Source organism: Lissotriton helveticus, chromosome 3_1 (genome assembly GCF_964261635.1).
Source record: "Lissotriton helveticus chromosome 3_1, aLisHel1.1, whole genome shotgun sequence".
Classification (NCBI taxonomy): Eukaryota; Metazoa; Chordata; class Amphibia; order Caudata; family Salamandridae; genus Lissotriton; species Lissotriton helveticus.
This window is the reverse complement of record NC_136061.1, coordinates 958,780,925-958,800,935: the sequence shown is the minus strand read 5'-3', so window position 1 is coordinate 958,800,935 and position 20,011 is coordinate 958,780,925.

Below are 20,011 nucleotides of genomic sequence, written 5' to 3'. Positions count from 1 at the left end.
AAATGCTTATCTAGATGGTTCACATTATGGTACTGGAGACCAAACAATCCATATGAAAAAACATCACACAATCCGGTGGGATGAGGAACACCGTAAAAAAATTGCTGAACATGATCATGGTGATTAAGGTGAGGAGAGCCAGGGAATATTAGCTACAAGTTCAATCACGATGGGAGGTGATGATGAGGATGAAGAGGATGACATCCTCATGCAAAGCAGCCCAGTCCTCAGCAGAATCACCCAACTCAGTGACTTCACAGTGGCTCAAGAAGACTCAGAGTGAGATGGAGACACCACGGCATATAGTGGCTGCCTAACCACAACATGCACTGAGTCTAACACCACCTACTTCTCAATAGTCCTGTGACTCAGTGGCCCAGGAAAAGAAGAATACAATGCAGGCTACTATTACGGGCATGTTTAGGCAGGAGTGCCCCTATGACTGCAATTACCTAACAGCATGTTTGTACAGCAGGAAGCTGGCAAAAATGTTAGCGCTGGAACCTCCACCCTTTTTAGGGCTCGGACTCCTTCCCAGTGAAACTGGGAGGAGTTTGAGAACTAATGTTAAAGGAGAAAAAAAAGAAGTATCTCCTAGGGCCTTGGAGAGAGAAATTCCAGACATTCCTTAGCGTTTTCTGTCATCTGGTCAGTGATTCGTCTTCCTTGTGTTTTCGTTTTAATAGGCTTGAAGTGATAGGGTAAATGTAGTTTAGTTCCGCCATTTTGGGCATATTTCGTGCGTGCTCGCGCTAAGAAGTACATAAATTATAATTAGGAGCTGTCAGCGTGCCTCCGTTAGTGAATCCAGATGGCCGGGCGCGTTCACAATTCTGCAGCTCTCAGCGCGCAGCTTCCTGAGAGGACCGTGATAACATGCCCATGGTAAACTAGAGCTACATTTCCCAAGTTTGTCGTGGACTGCGAGAGGTAACTACGTCGAAACAAAAGGAGCCGAGCACCCTTGGCGCCCAGGCGTAGGCGCATGCCTCCTTAAGGCGCTAGCTGGCTCAGGATACGGAGCAACCAAAACACACGGCGCTTCGGAAAGAATCCCGCGCAGCCCATTAAACGCTGCCGCCAGATAGCAAGGGCCGGTAATGAGGACTTTCGAACAGAAATCTAGTTTCCTGGCATGCGCTCAGACCGCAAGGGACGGGCCTGCACACTTTTCTGTTCCAGTTTCTTTCCGACATTTTCGCCAAATTGTCCATGCGAAATAAGCAGTATTTCCGAAAGGTGTTTTTGTTTATTTAACTGAAGAATTGGAAACTTCAGGACCAATTTATTTATAATTGCACAATCGATCACACAAATCAATATGATTCGTATACTCACACTTCTTAAGACATTTTTATTTCTCTGAAAGGGATTCCTGAGATGCACACTCGTAGAACTCTGCAGCGCGTTACAGAGCGGGTTTCTCCCTCCACATACTGTCTTGTAATTTAGTTTCGCATTGTACCTCGCTACATTCCTGCAGGTACGTACCCTCGGTTGAAGCTGTGCACTGAACATCTGATCTGAACAGAGCTTCTCCGACCTCCAGGACGTTTCTTGCAGCTTCGTGTAGACGGAGCCCAATATCCATCAGACACAACTACATTTTCCGGGTCTGTCTCACGAGAAAAGCAGGGCCATCAATTTGCAGTGATCTGGCTTGTGTCAGCCGCGGGGAAGCAGTTTTATTTGCAGGGCCGTGCGGTCCTGTGGGCGCAGTCTGCAGGAGGCCCCACATAGGCAGCGGTTGTCTGAAGCCCCCACTGCAGGTTATAGAGTGACCTCGGGGCCTCCCCAGGACACATCTGCAAACACAGTATCCCTCCCAGAACCAGCAAGGTAAAGCGCAATATCACAGCGCCTAGCGCTCCGAAGGAATGAATGACGCAGTTAACAGCGAGGCCGTGTATACGAGCACGAAGGGCGACAAGGCCGTGAGTAACGTCCAGACTGCTGTACGTGGAGAATAAGTGTTTTTAAAGAGAGAGCCGCCATAACAAAACGAATGCGACATGACATGGCCGCAATGCAAAATATACAGATATATCTTCAAACGGAGACTGCGTTTCAGCATTTGTAGTGAGTTAAAGGGTGCAGAATTAACAGCAATTATGGCGCAGTTCAAGGACTGCGCCTCGTGAGGAGAGGTAGCCCAGTTTCTACTATTCTCGCATTGTACATTTGGAGATCTCACAAAGCCGTGTGACCTGGGGCAGGCTGATGTGTGGCCCCGCGACCACGTAAAAACTAAAGGCTTGGTTTAGAGTTTAGCCAATGATCTGCCTAGTTATAACTGCATTAGAATATCAGAGACTGTAATAAGGCAGGCAGGTTGCAAACAGAACACATAACCCCCCTGTAATATAAACGACCTAAATATAATCCAGCGACTGAAGCCGCACTAGTAAACATTAAATACATTTTTGCAAACAGCGTGCCCCTTATGTAAAGCGTGTAATAGAAGCACCCGTCATGCACAGCGCTGCAGCTACGTATGCACACTCTTTGAACTCTCAAAAGTAACTGACATACAACGAAATTCAATTCAAATACTTCTGTAACGAAATCCTGTATGAGCTGGCATCGCACCTTCTTCATCAAACAATGGAAAGGTGCATGCATGTTTACAGAAATAGAGTGGCAGTCTCATCGAACGTGGACCTATAGAGTATGGTGCTAAAATACAGTCAACGTTTGTAGACATCCGTGCAACTGACCACTGGTAAGAATGCATTATGAATACATCCGATGTTGCACGGATGTCTACAAACGTTGATATATATATATATATATATATATATATATATATATATATATGTATATACATATATACACACACATTATGTAAATAATATATATATGCATGTCCACACAGCTGCATACCCACATACACAGTGCTTTTATTTAACAAAATGCAGTGGTATAAGCCTATAGGTCCTAGGGATCCGTAAATATGAACAAGACATCCCAGTCCCTGTGAAACATAGGTTTCATCATCATGATCGACAGCCGCTGCCATCTCTCTACTGTCCATTGGTTAATCAACATTCTATCCAGAGGTAAACACAATCTGTACATCCCAATTACAACCCGCGCCCACTCTCTGCTGCACCTACTGGAGAATAGCTTTAGCTATGTCTCCTTTCTATGGACTCAATGTGTGTTTTTTTACCAGTGCACATGATAGTTTCCAAAATTCTACATTTTTAAATGAGAAATTTAGTAACGCTTTGATTTTACGACGAACTCGTGCTTTATGAACGTGTCTTCATATTCACAGGGACGGGTGCGGTGCCACGTAGAACGTGAGCTATGCAGACATAAGTGCAGTGCCACCAACCTTGCAATGTTTAAGACACACGTGCTTGCAGCGCCACAAGGCTTCAAACGTGCAGACTTTACAAATGCAGGGCCGCCATACACTTCCAATTTTACAGACCCGCGTGCAGTACCACCACCACTAGCACTACCACTACCGGTACCACCACCAGTACTACCACTACCATTATTACCACCAGCAGTACTACCACTACCAGTACCACCACCAGTACCACCACTACCAGTACCACCACTACCAGTACTACCACCACCAGTACTACCACCACCAGTACTACCATTACCAGTACCACCACCTCCAGTACTACCAGTAACACCACCACCAGTACTACCACTACCAATACCACCACCACCACCACCACCACTACCAGTACTACCACTACCAGAACTACCAGTACCACTACCACCACCACCAGTACCACCATCACCAGTACTACCACCACCAGTACTACCAGTACCACCACCACCACCAGTACTACCACCACCAGTACCACCACCACCACCAGTACTACCAGTACTACAGGCACCAGTACTACCACTACCACCACCACCAGTACTACCAGTACCACGACCACCAGTACTACCACTACCAGTACTACCACTACCAGTACTACCACCACCAGTACTACCATTACCAGTACCACCACCTCCAGTACTACCAGTAACACCACCACCAGTACTACCACTACCAATACCACCACCACCACCACCACCACTACCAGTACTACCACTACCAGTACTACCAGTACCACTACCACCACCACCAGTACCACCATCACCAGTACTACCACCACCAGTACTACCAGTACCACCACCACCACCAGTACTACCACCACCAGTACCACCACCACCACCAGTACTACCAGTACTACAGGCACCAGTACTACCACTACCACCACCACCAGTACTACCAGTACCACGACCACCAGTACTACCACTACCAGTACTACCACTACCAATACCACTACCACCACCAGTACTACCACCACCAGTACCACCACCACCAGTACCACCACCACCAGTACTACCACTACCAGTACTACGGCCAGCAGTACCACCACCACCAATGCTACTGCTCACCACCAGCCATCAGTGCACAATTTCTACAGGCAGTCACGGCCATCAGTACATGCGTCGATTGTTACACATCCACAATTAAGTATTGTAGCAATCTCAGTATGGTACACTTTAGTTTTAAACATATTCATGTAAAAACACAGCATGCCACCATTGCTACAATTATAATCTAACACACATAATTCCACTACACACCACATTAACACACTCCATAACACTTAGCAAAAATACATTACCATTTACAATGCCATTAGCTCAAACTCAAATAAATCCGAGCCCGATTGCATTTCTAATGCTTGTTGTTTTGTGGAAGGAGTGGGATTCCTAGAATTTGTGGCAGCCATTTGCCCAAAATGGAAGGTTCCAAGTTCGACCTATTTTGCCAGACTTGCTGTTCCAGTGCTACATCACAATGTGCTGCAATTGGTTGGACACGCTTTTCAGCAAAGTGTTGTTCACACTATCTACCTGACGAAAGATGTGTACCAGTTATCAGGCAAATGATTACATGTGCATCACCGCATACTGGATCTCTTTTGGAGGAGTGAAGCAAAAGCTATCTACGGTTTTTTTAAGAGCATTCAGCAGCATGCAAAAGTAGCCATGTTTGTCATGGAGAAATCACATACAGCTGTAAACATCTTGAACTAATGTAATAACAACTTGTATGAATGGCTGTGACCCAGAGGTCCCTGAATTGGATTTGTTGCCACAGACAATGGCAGTAACATAGTCAAGGCCATGGCAGACAGTGGCTATTTCAGGGTCCTGTGTTTGGTCCATTACATCAACCTGGTGGTGCAAGACTTTCTAAAAAAAGAAGACATAGTCAGTAACTTACCGACCACCTGCAGAAGAATCTGCACTAATTGCAGCCCTTCTTTTAAAGCCCAGAAGCAGTTGTAGGTTATTCAGCATGCTAATAGAGTACCAGTTAAAGCCCTGATACACATTGGAACTCAAGCTATTACATGTTGCAATGTCTGTTTGAGCAGTACAAACAGATCAATGACTATGCCATTCAAAGAGGAGGGGATGCAATTGGGAAAGCTATGACAATGGATGCGGAAAAAATGGGGCCTAGTAAAATGCCTGACATACATGCTTCTCTCTTTTGAGGTTTTCACACCGTAAATTAGCAAGGAGGACAGTACGATGGGCCAAGCTATACCATTTTTGCATCTGCTACAGGCCCTGCTAAAGGAGGTGTCTGAAAGTTTCTCACTCGCAGGTGTGAACGAAAACACAGAAGCACATGCCTTGGTTGAGAGCTTAATCCATCTCTTGGCTCATAATGCAAGGCTGCAAAATTACTTAATCTTGTCCACAGAGTACATCTGTGCTTCACTACTTTATCCGCAGTACAAAACAATTATGCCCACTTTCCTTTCTTTTTCTTCAAAATACAAGAGTTAAATTGTTGAGCAAGCCGGAGACCTGGAAGAAGAACGGCTAGAATTTAGAGTCCCATGCCGCAGTTCTAGGGTGCTGCCTTGAACTTTCAGAGAGGGCAGTCTTGTCTCACAGCTGGTAACACCAGTAACCAGAACACAAGCAACAACAGCGACAGAAGGATCAGACCCAACCTCTGCATTGAATTGGTATTAAATGGCAGTGCTTAAGTCCAGTGCAAAGGCAATGGCAAAAGAGGTTGAGCAAGTGGCAGCACCAATGACTATTCTGAGGGTGTTTCAGGAGTACCTGGATGATCCAAAAGAGTTCTAAGTGGATCAAAACCCTTTAATGTATTGGTATGGGAAGATCCGCCAATGGACAGAGCTCAGCAAGCTGGCAATAAAGTATCTGGATTGTCTAATAGCCAGTGGACCCGATTCAAAAAGTAATCTGAGACCAAATCTGAACTTTACGACTTTCGGTATTCACAAAGGACATTTAGGAGTAGTAAAGTTAGGATTTTTTCTCAGTTAAACTTAAGTTTTACTGAGACAAAATCCTACCTTTACTACTCCTAAATGCCCTTTGTGAATACCGAAAGTCGTAAAGTTAGGATTTTGTCTCACTTAAACTTAAGTTTTGGTCTTAAGACAAAATCCTAACTTTACTACCCCTAAATGCCCTTTGTGAATACCGAAAGTTGTAAAGTTAGGATTTTGTCTCAGATTACTTTTGTGAATCGGGCTCTGTGTGTCTGCTGAGCGTATGTTCAGTGCAGCTGATGCAGTTGTTACAGTGAGAAGGGCCAATCTCTCACCTCAAAATGTGGAGAGATTGGCCATGATCAAAATGCGCAAAAATGACATACCACACAATTACACCGTTCCTGAAACAGCAGAGGAGAAGGAAGAGGAGGATTAAGTCTGTTAGCTGACCACCTTCTGGATGAACCACCTGAGTTTGTGGAAAAACTCTACTTCCCAGATTGAGTAAGACAGCGCTACCAAAGAACTTTTTAATTATTTGTTGTTGAACCTCTTTTTTTGTGAAAAAAAGTAACTAGTTGAATCTTATGTTTGTGTCAGATTTATGCTTCCCCATCATTTTAGTCACAAATATAGCCGGTTTGCAGTTGGACCAGTGTGCAGTGAAGAAGCCTCCACAATTCCTTCATGACATTGGAGACAATGCCTGCCTCCCTCGAATGCCTATCCTTTTTTACATCACTTGGCATGGCTGCCCCAGAAGGTCGCTGATTTACAAGAGTGTCACTCCTAACCGCGGGCAGAGACCTCCTCTCCATCCGCGGAGTATGCAGAGATTTGCCTACTCTGCGTTCTGCAGAGAAGCCGGAGTAGGCAACTCTCAACACACTCCGTGGTGGAGCGGAGTTGACCAGCCCCCACCTCCACCCCCGCTAGTAAGAATAAAATACAAAGACATTAAATGGAAAATATTAAAAACTTACCTTGACTGTGGCGTCCCCGGGCTGCCGTCCTCCTCTTCCTCGCGTTTCACGGTGATCTGCGCATATGCATGCCTGCGCATTTCTCGCAAGGCATGCACATGCGCTGGCACATGCACATGCGCAGATCATCGTATAATGCGAGGAAGAGGAGGACGGCAGCCCGGGGATGCTGCAGTCAAGGTAAGTCTTTATTATTTTACCTTTAAAGTCTTTGTATTTCATTTCTTACTAGGGGGAGTGGGAGCGGGTGGTGGAGCAGAATTCCACGGAGTTGGGTCCCAAATCCGTGGACCTCCGCGTAGTCCCACTCCACCAGCTCCACCCAGGGTTAGTCAATACCAAATTCCAATGTGTTGTCTGCATCAAAGATACAATTGTGTACCTACTACCTACCCTACCAGTGATTGGATTGAAAGAGATAACTACAACTATTGCAACAATGAGTGAGTGATGAGTGACGATTGATTATTTATGTGGTAGCAGACAGTGAGTGAGGGTTTTAATAGTAATCTTGATTTTGATGAATTGCAATGTTTATGGCCTGATGGTGATCATCTTTCCTGAATGCGATTGGCCCTTACAAACTTACTTAGCAAAAATGTACCTGTACGATCCACTCATATCCTTCTTTTTTTATCCTCCGAAGATCATTTGATTTACAAGACTGTGCAGAATTACAATGTGTTGCTTGCATCAAAGATGAGATACAATTGTGTACCTATACCTACCACCGTGCTTGGATTGAAATAGGTAACTATTGCATCAATGAGTGATATATTATTGAGTGATTGTGAGTGATGATTGGTGATGCATTTGGTGACAGACAGTAAGGGAGGTTGATCAACTAACTTTTTAACTTGATTTCAATGTTTTACAATGTTTGGGGCCTGATGGGAGATCATTTTCCCTGAAGGTGATTGGTCCTTTCATACTTAGCGAGATTTACTTGCAGGGCCCATTTTTTTTCCTGGTTCTTCAGAGACAGGACCAGTCACTTTAGTTAACAATTCACACAAGCCTATGCAAAATACTGCAATTCTGTTTCTCTACTTGTTCTTCAACAGCAGTGCACTAGACGTCTACCTAGCTCGGGTTGCGACTGGGATGGACTTACTCTGAGTCAGGATGAGGATGGAAGGACTCAGGTCAGGACTACTTCATCAACAGCTAGATGAAGGAAGTTATCAACTTCAAAGGGAAACCATGACTGAGGCCTAGTACTTAGCTATGTGGAATAGAGAGAGGTGCATTGATTTGGTAAATGCTGCTGGATGTACATTTTGCACTGTTGGCAAAAGTGAAACTACGAGTCATATTTTTTGCTCTGTCTCTGAATCTTCTTGGTACACTCCTCATGAAGTCTACCTTTCTCTTTGACTCTACAATACAGTTTCTGTTTTACAATCCGCAGGCCTTCTCATCACCTTCACGAACGATAGGCGAAAGCTGAGCTCAACACTCCTGCTTAACTATTGGACTAGACCAGACAGGTACCCAAGAATACCAGATATTCCTGAGGAGAATGCAGATGGACCATCCAATTTTACAATACAGCATACTTTTTCTTTTAACAATCATGTTTTTAGAAACTCCGAGTCATATTTTTTGCTCTGTCTCTGAATCTTCTTGGTACACTCCTCATGAAGTCTACCTTTCTTTTGCCCTTCTCCTTGACTCTACAATACAGTTTCTGTTTTACAATCCGCAGGCCTTCTCATCACCTTCACGAATGATAGGCAAAAGTTGAGCTCAACACTCCTGCTTAACTATTGGACTGGACCAGACAGGTACCCAAGAATAACAGATATTCCTGAGGAGAATGCAAATGGATCATCCAATTTTACAATACAGTATACCTTTTCTTTTAACAATCATATTATTAGAACCAGGTGGGTTCACTTCTCCATAATTTGATTTTTCAAACCTAGCTATCTGATAACTTCGGTCTCTGCGGCAGAAGGACCGTTTGCAATGCATTCAACTGTACTGTGTCATACTCGTTCCTTAGTTTCCTTATACAATAGATTGATGATATAGATGTGCTGCTTATTGCCCAGATTAATATTATTGTCCTTCTGTAGTGTTTGTCTTTGCCCCACCATTCCCCAAATCCCATTTCCCATCCATTCATCAAATCCTTAACCCTCTTCCCCCGGGCTGTATGATTTATTGAGGGGCGACTTAATTTACACCATAAATGAATCACACACTTGGTGGTGCGGCTGTTGTGAAAGGGACACCAACTCACTGCAGGAGCTTCTATTACCTCAGCAATAGCCCACACTGGCCCCATTTACCCACCCACGCATATAAGTAATCCATATTTTAGATACAGAAGAACATTCATCAGCATCATCATTCAGGCCTTGTGTTGCATAAACGCTTAACCTTGTTCACTCCAGATTTTGAGTATTCTTCATGACTCCAGTATTTTGTAACTTGAGTTTTAATTAATGTAGTAGTCTGGACTCCATTCTTTGTATGGCTATAATATTATATATAACCCACTAACTCATTGTTTTAAATTTAATTTAGTTTCCTGTGGTGGAGGATCCTTCTGATTAATCCTACAGTTGGAACTCATATGGGTGGGAGTGGGACCTCACTTGTGAAGTTGTGACGCCTTCCCTGTTATTGCTTCATCTATATTCTGTGAAGAGCACTATGGAGTGAAGTGAACTAGTTAAGTAAGTAAGTAAGTAAGTAAGCAACTAACTGCTACTACGGATAAGTAATTGTTTATCTAGGTTTTTCTAGGCAATATAGGTCGTTGCAGCATCCCCCCCTAATGGTTAATATAGTTGCAGAGAAGGGCATATAACCAACCATAACTAATTGGTATACACCTTAATAAACAGATTGAAAAACAGGCTGTGCAAAAAAGGAAGCAGTGAAAAGTAAAATTAAAACACAAATAGACTACTTTAAGCATAATGTGTTGTAAAATAATTTTCCCCTTCAGTTTTTCACAAAAAAGTCCAAACTCTCCACCCACAAGAGGCCCACCTTTCTCCCCAAACAAATTGACCCATCCCCAGCCAATGTCCAAGAAAAATAAATTCCTGTCCCAACTCCCCTCACACCATCTCCACCGACCACAAGTCCCTCCTACCCAAAAAAATTATTAAAAGGGGCTTAGAAGAGGGCATTGTCCATACAGGTTTGTAGCTGCTCTAGGTTCTGCTCTATATCCCTAGCCGGCTTTCAATGCGGTCAAGCCACTGCAGGATGCGACTCTGAAATCTCTTGTACGAGTAGCAAGGGGTGGCAGTAGTGGCAGTCAGGGGAACTGACAGCTGGTTGCAATGTAATGACTGGGAGGCTGGCGCTGGCTTGCTGAAATGGGGCCCTGGTCAGAGGCAGCTACTTCTGCCTCTTCATCCCCTAGGGCCACTAGCCACAGGAATTCAGACTGAATTGTCTCCAGCCTCTGCTGGCGCAACTGGGCCACTAACATTGGGTGAGACTGGTGGACTAGCAGGAGTAGCTATATCGAGAAAAGCAAAAAAGACAAATTGTAAACAATTCTCTGTGCAAACACGTTTAAAATTAAGCAGTGGGTTCTGCAGTAGCAGTACGTGTCTTTTCCCATAGCGCAATTGGAATTTGATGTGAATATGATTAGGAGAATCACAGGGCCAATTTAAATTTTTAATCCCACATGCCTCACATAAAAAAGCACTGACTATCAGGCCGAAAAGAATTATGGCAGAATAACATCAGATTAAAAAAACAGTGATTTAATTTATTTTCTTTTTAAGGCTTTTCTAATAACTAAACATACATTTTGAGTGGAAAAATAAAAATAAAAATAAATTACCTCTCATTAATTAGAAAGGCATTATGCACTGTGGAGCACAAGTTGTTGTGCTAAATTAATGGATGCATGTTAGCCAGCGTGTCGGGTACTTTGCTGCTGTCTTCAGATGGGGCAGCTACCGTTGACAATGATCTCTCTTTAATTCAATGACCCTGCTCTTCTCCAAATGTCTTTCCCTTTCTACCCTGACTCCAAAGAGGCAAATAAATAACCCTGGGCAAAGCACTATGCTACGCTCGCATAGTTCGCGAAGTTTGTGCTACTTCGCACTAAGCGAATTGCACGTAGCACAGTGCACACACGCGTAGCACAGTGTTGCGTAGTGCAGCGGTAATTTTTTGCTTGCTCGCGGTCCTCAATGTCAAGTTGGCGACCGGGAGCAAGCAAAATGACAACCCGGTGAGACTTTTTCCTTGATCGCGAGCGTGAAAAACAAACCTCCCGGCGAGATTCTCAACGCGAGGAGGTCAGGTTTCTCATTGCGAGTGGTCGCTTATGCTCGCGACCGCTCACGATGAGAAACTACCAGTCCGCGTTGAGAAAGCTGCCGCTTGAATAGAAATCTACTAGAGCAGCAGAAAACTACTGCTTGCACTATGCAAGATGCAGTTTGTACTGATTGCACAGTGCGGACTAGCATTCGGCACTGTGCAATCAGTGCGAACAGAAATTTGCACAGTGCACTACGCAGTTCGCATAGCTACGCGGAGTTCACATAGTGCGAAGTGAACTTCGCGTAGCTACGCGTAGCACTACTTCGCGAACTACGCCCACCCTTACAAATAAATATTAAATAGATACTACTTCACACTCGTCACGTATATCAAATGCATATATTATTACCCTGTCTGTCGTAAGTAGATAGTGGGGAAACAATGCACTGCACTACAGGGAAAGGAACAGGCTCTGTAGATTGTATTTTGGCATGTTCGTCACAGAGTATACCATACCCACTACTTGAAATTAAATCAGGCACTTAGGGACCGATTATGAAGGCGGGCGGACACCATCGCTGGTGGAAAAGGGACCGTCCACCATAGGTGCGGCGGTCCCGCAAAAGAATTAGGATGCGCCCGACACAATGGCGGGCGCATCCTGTATATTTACATTGTGGAGGGTGGCAGCACCCGCCACAATGTAAAAATAAAGGTTTTACATTTGCATGTACCACGTGGCAGGCACGTGCGGTGCCTGCCACCTTGTACATGCAAATGTAGGGGGTACCATAGGTACCCCCCACATGCAGCACCCCATCCCCCACCCCCTTGCAGCGTGCCCCCCAAAGGCATTTTCTGCCTGTGTTTTTGCGGCGGGAACTCCGCCGAAAAAGACAGGCATCCTAATGCCCACGGCGGCGCCTTCATGGCACCTCCTCCTTAGCCCCATAGTACCAGGTCCCGCAAGGCGGGTGGAAAGGGACCGCCTTGCAGAACCATGGCGGACGGTCTTTCCGTTCGCCGCGGTACCTTTCCCATTCCCACCGCCATCCTAATTTGGCATTGGGAATATTCAGGGTGATGGCAGGAAATCCACAACCGCCAGGCCGGCGGTCCTCACCACCGGCCCGGCGGTTGAGGATTTCCCGCCATCGTAATTGGCCCCTTAGTCCGACTTTACTCATTGGCCTCACCCACCATGACAAATTATTTCCAACAAATACATTCACTGGGCAGTAAGGAAAGGAAACTTGGCTTACTCTACTGTAGGATAAGGTAGAGGGATTAGACAGGTAGGTAGAGCTTTTGCTATATAGAATAGAGGGGTATCACTGATCATAGATTTGTCATGTGCCTAAGCTTTGGCATAGTCAGTCACTGTAGTTGACTAAAATTGAAAGGGAAATATCTGAACAGGCATAAAATAAATCTGTTATGGGAAACCATGGAATATATTTTGGCATCACTTCACAGTGTCTTAAAAAATGTGGCATATGCCAAGAATCGATTTTCAATTTTTTTGGTAGACTAGGATGGAAGAACGTAGGAAAGAATAAAGGAGTAGAATATTAAGAGGTTACTGAGAGAAACACACCTTGTGTGTTCGATTTGCAATGCATTAAAAACTTTGTAAATGCCACATTATCTTAAGCAGACGCACATTGCACAGCCAAAATTGCAGGCACAAGTTGAACAACACTGCACTTCCGTCCATTGGTGGTGAAATGCCATGGGAAGGAAGGGAGGTGATGAATGATGATGGGTGGGATACATATCTGCCTCGCTTAGCAAATACAATGAGTCGAGGGATTTGAACAAAATTCAAATACCCCTCACTTTGGACCACAGCTTTGATTACCATAAAAAAATAAGTAAAGTAGCTGAGGAGCATCCCCTTCTCCAGTAGAGCTCCCTTGTTTATTAATCCACGCAACTATTCAACCATCCTTTCATTCTCCTATATTCATCCTTAGCCACCATGCTTTAAGCTTTACTTTCTCTCACCCAGTCTTTCCCCAAAATTTCCAATTCATTATCCATCCATTCAGTATCCAGCTTTTCTTTCAGTGCCCACCATTCTTTCACACATCCATCCATTTACCCAATACCCACCCACGCAGCCTTTCACCCAACCACGCATCCTTTCACTCATATATCATTTCACCGATCCTTTCTTTTAACCTTCCATTCTTTCCCATTCCCATCAAGCTGCCATTTTGAGCATCTATTATGTGAGCTTTTGCTGAGTTGCAGACACAAGAGGCCATAACTCAATCACCGCTGTAGTTGGTAAAGTGGGGAGTTCATTATCACGAGTCACAACAAAGCCCTTGCAGCTAATGACTATAATAGCGATTGTCAATAAGCAAGCAATGTGACTTACCACCGTCCGTCTCTGCCGCCACTACTTCCCCTCTAACCGAATATCATTCTCCTCCTGCAGAGGCACTTGACCAGGCGGAACTCTGTGTGGCTAGATAAAAACATTAATAGTCCAACTATGCTGATAGGATTATCTTTCCACTCCTACATTAGAAAACAGAAAGTTTTCTTAAAATACCCCAAACCCACCAAGATCTCCCTTGGTGGTAATCTTCATCGGTGACAGGTAAAGGAGTGGGAGGGTCTTACCTAGAGGTAAAAATACCTGGCTAAGTGGAGACAAAAAAATATTTATTCTGACATTATGCTGGCATGGTTAAAAAGGGGGAATTTGAGAGGAATATGTTAATGTGTATGTGTCTTAAGGTCTACATGTTTCAAGCCTTTACCCAAAGGCTTTTCGTCAGGACCACAAAAATTATCCCTGATACTACTCCATAATCATGAGTGACTCGAAATTAAGTCTCCTTAATAAATATAAAAAATAAATGAATAATGCAATACCCAATCAGTAGTCTTATTTAGACATGTTTATGCTATAATATGGTCTAACGGGCTCAACCGGGGAAGGTACACTTGTAGTCAAACTTTCGTCAAAGCTACTTCCTTTCCATTTGAAAGTAGCCTGCCCGCGGCTCAGACGAGATGGCATAAACATAGCGTAGCGTGACTATGCGAACTACGCCCTGGTGAGTCTGTGCCCAGCATGCTAAAGGTCAGTCCCCTGCTACACATGATAAATTGTCAGTATCGCAGGGTCCTTTTACCAATGTGCAGATTGATTTTGCTTGTATGCCCCCAGTGAATGGCTTGAAATATTTACTGGTGTGTGTGGATCTATTTTCAAAATGGGTGGAGGAGTTTCCCATAAGAAAGAATGATGCAGCAACTGTTATCTGATATCATACCCCTGTTTGGAGTTCCCCAGGGCATAAATACCGACAGAGGGGGTGAATTTGTGGCTGCAGTTGTGCAAAAGATGTGTGACTGTTAGGGAATAGAGTGGAAACTGCATGTCCTTTTCCACCCCCAAAGTTCAGGCCTAGTGGAGAGGATGAACTCCACAGTAAAAATGGATTAGCAAAGACAACTGATGAAACAGGCCTGAAATGGCCTGATGCTCTGCCATTAGTGCTGCATGCAATAAGAGTGACGCCATCCAGAACAACTCTTTTGTCCCCACATGAGGTACAGATTGGGTGGCATGTGTCAGTGGGGTTGGGGTTGAGGTTGTAGTGTAGTTCCTATATTCCCAATAGGCTCTGCGCATTGGAATAACATAAACAATAGTTTAGACGTAGGACTGACTAGGTCTCTATTGAATATGTTAGACTTAATTATGAATGTCAGCTAGCTCAGAGGTCACTAGAAACTTTCTCGAGTAAACAGGAAGGAGTAAACTTTCCTGAATAGACAAGAAGGGATTCGTTTCTGACAACCGCATAAACATGACAACTTTGGTCCCCCCAGAATAAGGAGTATATCTCCAGAGTCGCGGAAACAATACACAGCTATTTCACTCAGTCAATTGTGCATGCTTAGTTTCACCAGGAGTGCAGAGAAATAGAGAGACGGGAGTTTTCAATAAAAGTGGTTATTTATTGTGCAGTCTTCTTTCTCATGCAAGAGAAGTGAATTGCCACAATTGCAATACTTGTCATAAAGTAAAGTGCGTACAGTAAAAGGAGTATTATGAAATAATACTGTAAAAGCATTTATATGGTTTCTAAGCCATAAGATACTTAAAACGGATCAAATATATACATAGATAAAACCATGACTAAACGTACTCAACTGGTGCTCCTAAGATACGCCTACACCGGTGTACCTAACCTAAGCCTAGTATGTGGGAAGGAGTAAGTGAGCTGCAGTTTAAGGTAAGATAGTTTTTGCCAAGAATCTGAATCAAGTACCTGGTTATAGAATGAAGGAGGTCTTGTATCTCTTTCTCAGGACTCGATCTCCCAGTTACCCGCAAGGGTGACTGAAAACACTGGAGCTGGATTTCTCGGCAGGAGAAAAGACAGCGTCTCTCTCTCAGTGCACCAATGGGAGGGTCGGCTTCCTTCAGCACTCGTTTCAGCAGGGCGTCGGGTAAGTAGATAGCCGATCTGTTCCAAACCACCATGTGTTTGCTCGGGCAGCTGTTGGTATATTTATACCTGGAAAGTGGAGTAGTGTGGCTCACTGGTTAGAGGCGGCAGACCCGAGAGCAGAGGACGGCCCGGGACCAGGGTTCGATTCCCGACGCGGCAGGTTTCTGGACCAGGGTCAGCGGACTCGATAATTCTCTCGCCTCGGTGCCCACTCTGATCAGCGATCACACTCGGCAACTCTGGGCACTAGCTTGCCTCATCTTCACTAACGGCCCCCACCAGACCGCCGGGGATGCCTGGTCTCACCCTGGAGATACCCATTAAGGGACCATCTCTCAGGGAAGCCAGGAAGGGTTTCGCAGCGGTCGAAGCGCGGAGGTACCCCTTCGGGAGTGATTCCAGCGCTATATAAGCACATAATTAATTAATTAAAAAAGTGCCGAGTTTGACGTAAGGTTGGACATAAGTCATCACTGAGAACTCGCAGTTCTTTTAGGACTCCAGGAGTTCTTGGACAAATCAAAACAGAAGCAGGGGGAATTCCCGGGCTGCTGGAGGCTTGGTTTGTTTTAAGAACACGTTGTACTTTCTAGGAGTGTATGGGAGTAGCCTTGCCGTATTTGGACTGCATTGGCTATGACTAAATATGGATTTGATTCTTATGCCTTTATAAGGATATGATTTGTTATAACCACATCAGGGCATAAATCGGGAATATTTAAATAGGGTCCTAAATACGTTCACAACACCCACTCCACGTATAATGTCCATCAATACTAAATACTAAGCAATACTAAACATATAACGATGCATGTGTTTTCCAACCCACCCAAAATACAAAAAATGCATTTGAAATGGTATATGGCATAAACACGAAAGATGAGTATTATACTGTACGTTTTCAAGCAGTGGTAACATTCAGATAATGCATATATGGTACGTTGGCTGAATGATTTGCGAAAATGACATTTATGAAATGGCTTTTAATACAGAAAAGAAGGTCGAGACCATTTCATCACATATTTATACAAGACTGTAAATGTGCTAGAGGCTGAATCAAAATATTGTCTCTAGAGTTTCAAAATAGAAATCTTGTTCTCTAAGAATAGTTCTACTTTAAGCAGAGTATTGTGTGCCAAAAAATATGTAAATATTTTGGGAACGGGGAAAAAATAATTTTGCTTTCAGGGCAAAAAATATATAGTTCCACAGTTTTTTAGAAGCTCTGTTTTAAAAATTGAAGGTCGAATTCAGTGTTCAGGGAACGCTGTGTGCTCAGTTATTCTCATTGTTAGGAGAGAACATTATCTCAGATAGGGTGGCAAAGAATTCGTCTACAACAGTAGGAGAAAGTTCAACCAAGTTCGAAAAAGCAGAAATAGTGCAGATGTGAGATTCATTGCCATCATCGATGTCTGGATCAGCAATGTTCACAGAAGGTTGCACCTGTGTGCCGCTTTCATCTCGTACCTCACCGCCACCTAATCGTAATGGTGAGGTCTCAACGAATACCGTCATCAGAATAGGTAACCGCTGGGGACAACACGTTGCATGAGCCGTTACCGAACCAAGCAAAGTATCGATATCCATAGGTACTGCTGATGGTAGTGTAAGACAGACGTCCAACACGCATTCTTCTCCGCATAGCAGGCATCGTAGAACAGGTAAGATGCAATCTTGCCAGATTGGTCTGAATGAAAAAAACCAGGTAGTATTCAGATCTCTTAGCTTCGCCATGCCGAGGACCTTAGTAATCGTTTCTCGGTATCTCATCGCTAGGATCATTTCTTCCATTGTTGCCTGGGTTTTGTCTGTGACTTGACTTGCCATATCGGAGCAGAAGGAACAAAAATAAAATTCCTGCTACGAGTCCCAAAAGAAGAGGCAGGTCGCCGAACACAGAGTGCGCGAAATTCGGGAAGATGTTCAGGACTGCTTGAAAGGGTGCTAATAGTCCCGAAAAAATTGTCTTAAATACATGTGCGATGCCACTGGTATCAGACATGTTTAAGATTTGACCTAACATTTCTACGAAATGTACGGGGCAATTTATCGATAATAGTGTATGTATCTCTGCCGCTGTCCTTGCAATTTGCAGATCATACGTCTCTTTGAACGAGGACAGTTGTCTGTAAAAGAATAGATTTCATTCTGCTTAAAGGCCATATTGCTGCCTCCTTGTCTGGTTTGCTGTTTGGATACAATACTTGCATACAGCAAATGAACCTGGAAGTGACGCTCATGAGATAGGCTATTCCTGGCACCATGCCACAACAGCTGTGGTCACTTATTATAATGTAGCTGCCGTTGGAAAGCTGTCTGAAAAAAGGCTCTATCTGTGTTGCAGGGGTGCCGTGCAGGTGACATGAAAGGTTGTTTGATGAACCTTCGCAGGCTCCATGCAAGTTAATACCTTGACACAAAAGTGTACCGCTTGGTGAATTTCTACAGTTGTTACCACTAAGAAATACCTATTTTTTCCCTTCTATATAACATCTATGTGTATAAGATAGATTCCAGGTTGACTTGATGTATCCTTTACCCAACCTTTCATACAGGCCGGCTGGTATATACTTTTGGCAGTACTGAAACTGAAAAGTTGTTATCGAAATTGTAATTGTACCATGTATTATCCATTCAATGAAAGGTCGTTCTGACATTGTCAATGGTAACTTTTCTAGTTTTTCAATGCTCAGCACCGTATAGTCTGCTCCTTTTTGTGCCAAAGAGATTTGTTTATCTGTAAGGTTAAAGATAGAAAATAATGACGTTGTGTTGATTAGACGCCATGGCACGTAGCCTGAATGGAGGTTTTGTAACGTCCAGCCTAACTGTACAATAGAACGCAATTGGGACTGGCCATGTTGGAACATTAGCATATCCTGTTCTATTATATCAATATCAGATGATACAATGCTGTCCAGTGAATAAATTCTGGATGACAGTCGATAACCCATTGTCCACTACAGACAGTGATTTTTCCAAATTAATACGATCAATTTCTCGTATTTTTTCAGCAGTTTCAATTTGCATTACTTTCCAAGCTTCGTTGTAAGCAGTGTATATACCGGCGTATATGAAACATTTTTTACGCTGTTTGCGAGGTCCCAGTATGAAATCTCGCAAGTCAGCACCTTCTTTAAGTAAAGTCAAGTGTTGCTTAATTTCAGGCAGTGTGGATTTCTGTAGCCATTCGAGACATAGCTTTCCTATACTGTATGTTGTAACTATCCCTGGATGTTGTCTATGGGAATATCTTGGGTCTGGCCTGGTCTGTTTGAACCCCTGTGTTTTGTTCAGGAATCTATCTTGACAGTTATTTGTGTCTGGGGGCCAGATCAACCATTTTTTTCAATCAGGATTAGTTCTGTTTTAGTTTAAAATATGGGCTACGTCTATCTCCACATCTGAAGTGCTATTACTATCAGTTATGGACTTCGGAATAGAAGGTTTGTTTAAGTCTTTTATCTTGGCTAGGCCAAAACAGGTTGTTTGTTGAATGGTGTCATTCAGGAATATTATCTGTTCTGGGATCATGCCGGTTCTAAACAATGATTCTAAAACTTGTACCTGCCAGTCTTTTGTACCCCAGATGGTTTTTGTCTCAATGTTGTTTTTCCAAAATTCAAAACCAAATGTAGACATTTTTTCATAAACTTTTTCAGAATAAATCAATTTAGTATTTGTCAACATGTTTTTCATTCCTGTCTTATTTAGCATTTTGAAATAAAACGTTTCTGGATCAGTGTTGTTAAACCCTGAGAAGTATGGGAATTTCTCATAAAATGTTTTCGAACTGCCTTTTGGCGGTGTTGGACAATGTTCCCATTGATTATAAGTAAAAACATTTCTAGGATTAGCAGATTTATGCAAATAATGATGCCCATAATGATTAAAGCAATACATTTCTTCATAATTCGACGAACCCTGCAAATAATTGTGTTCTGTGAATTTTGCTGACATTTCTAAATCTGAAATCATATTAATAATATTTTCAAAG